A 2,500-nucleotide genomic window follows, 5' to 3' on the forward strand; every position below is an offset into this window, starting at 1 on the left:
GTTTTCCCTCCGTTCCACCGTGCCCTTCACTCAAGACATGCACTTTAGGTTCGGTGTCTTTCCACATGCTTGGACTTAGCTTATTTTCGGGGTCGTGCCCGAGCCTCAGTTTTCGGCCCGTGCGCCATGGCGAACCCCTCGTTTTCAGCCCAAACGCAAGGCCGAACAGCCCTGCCGCCTGTGGCAGCGCGCCTCCTCCCGTTTTCCCTCCGTTCCACCTTGCCCTTCACTCAAGACATGCACTTTAGGTTCGGTGTCTTTCCACACGCTTGGACTTAGCCCGTTTTCGCGGTCGTGGCCGAACCTCAGTTTTCAGCCCGCGCGCCATGGCGAACACCTCGTTTTCAGCCCAAACGCAAGGCCGAACAGCCCTGCCGCCCGTGGCAGCGCGCCTCCTCCCGTTTTCCCTCCGTTCCACCTTGCCCTTCACTCAAGACATGCACTTTAGGTTCGGTGTCTTTCCACACGCTTGGACTTAGCCCGTTTTCGCGGCCGTGGCCGAACCTCAGTTTTCAGCCCGCGCGCCATGGCGAACACCTCGTTTTCAGCCCAAACGCAAGGCCGAACAGCCCTGCCGCCCGTGGCAGCGCGCCTCCTCCCGTTTTCCCTCCGTTCCACCTTGCCCTTCACTCAAGACATGCACTTTAGGTTCGTTGTCTTTCCACACGCTTGGACTTAGCCCGTTTTCGCGGCCGTGGCCGAACCTCAGTTTTCAGCCCGCGCGCCATGGCGAACACCTCGTTTTCAGCCCAAACGCAAGGCCGAACAGCCCTGCCGCCCGTGGCAGCGCGCCTCCTCCCGTTTTCCCTCCGTTCCACCTTGCCCTTCACTCAAGACATGCACTTTAGGTTTGGTGTCTTTCCACATGCTTGGACTTAGCTTATTTTCGAGGTCGTGCCCGAGCCTCAGTTTTTGGCCCGCGCGCCATGGCGAACACCTCGTTTTCAGCCCAAACGCAAGGCCGAACAGCCCTGCCGCCCGTGGCAGCGCGCCTCCTCCCGTTTTCCCTCCGTTCCACCTTGCCCTTCACTCAAGACATGCACTTTAGGTTTGGTGTCTTTCCACATGCTTGGACTTAGCTTATTTTCGAGGTCGTGCCCGAGCCTCAGTTTTCGGCCCGCGCGCCATGGCGAACACCTCGTTTTCAGCCCAAACGCAAGGCCGAACAGCCCTGCCGCCCGTGGCAGCGCGCCTCCTCCCGTTTTCCCTCCGTTCCACCGTGCCCTTCACTCAAGACATGCACTTTAGGTTCGGTGTCTTTCCACATGCTTGGACTTAGCTTATTTTCGGGGTCGTGCCCCAGCCTCAGTTTTCGGCCCGTGCGCCATGGCGAACCCCTCGTTTTCAGCCCAAACGCAAGGCCGAACAGCCCTGCCGCCCGTCGCCGCGCGCCTCCTCCCGTTTTCCCTCCGTTCCACCTTGCCCTTCACTTAAGACATGCACTTTAGGTTCGGTGTCTTTCCACAAGCTTGGACTTAGCTAATTTTGGAGGTCGTGCCCGAGCCTCCGTTTTCGGCCCGTGCGCCATGGCGAACCCCTCGTTTTCAGCCCATATGCAAGGCCGAACAGCCCTGCCGCCCGTCGCCGCGTGCCTCCGTGTCATTTTCCCTCCGTTCCACCGTGCCCTTCACCAAAGACATCCACTTTAGGTTCGGTGTGTTTCCACATGCTTGGACTTAGTTTATTTTCGGGTTCGTGCCACAGCCACCATTCCCGGCCCGCGCGCCATGGCGAACCACCTGTTTTCAGCCCAGACGCATGGCCGAACAGCCCTGCCGCCCGTCGCCGCAGGCCTCCGTGTCGTTTTCCCTCCGTTCCACTGTGCCCTTCACCCAAGACATACACATTAGCTTCGGTGTCTTTCCACACGCTTGGACTTAGCTTATTTCCGAGGCCGTGCCCCAGCCGCCGTTTTCGGCCCGCGCCCCATGGTGAAACCCTCGTTTTCAGCCCAAACGCAAGGCCGAACAGCCATGCCGCCCGTCGCCGCGCGCCTCCGTGTTGTTTTCCCTCCGTTCCACCGTGCCCTTCACCCAAGACATACACATTAGCTTCGGTGTCTTTCCACACGCTTGGACTTAGCTTATTTCCGAGGCCGTGCCCCAGCCGCCGTTTTCGGCCCGCGCGCCATGGCGAAACCCTCATTTTCAGCCCAAACGCAAGGCCGAACAGCCATGCCGCAAGTCGCCGCGCGCCTCCTCCCGTTTTCCCTCCGTTCCACCTTGACCTTCACTCGAGACATGCACTTTAGGTTCGGTGTCTTTCCAAACGCTGGGACTTAGCCCGTTTTCGGACCGTGGCCGAACCGTTGTTTTCGGACCGCGCGCCATGGCGAACACCTCGTTTTCAGCCCAAACGCAAGGACGAACATCCCTGCCGCCCGTCGCCGCGCGCCTCCGTGCCGGAGCCTCAGTTCGTCGCGTGCCTCCGTGTCGTTTTCCCTCCGTTCCACTGTGCCCTTCACCAAAGACATACACTTTAGGTTCCGTGTCTTTCCACA

This window comes from Zea mays, chromosome 6, assembly GCF_902167145.1.
Source record: "Zea mays cultivar B73 chromosome 6, Zm-B73-REFERENCE-NAM-5.0, whole genome shotgun sequence".
Classification (NCBI taxonomy): Eukaryota; Viridiplantae; Streptophyta; class Magnoliopsida; order Poales; family Poaceae; genus Zea; species Zea mays.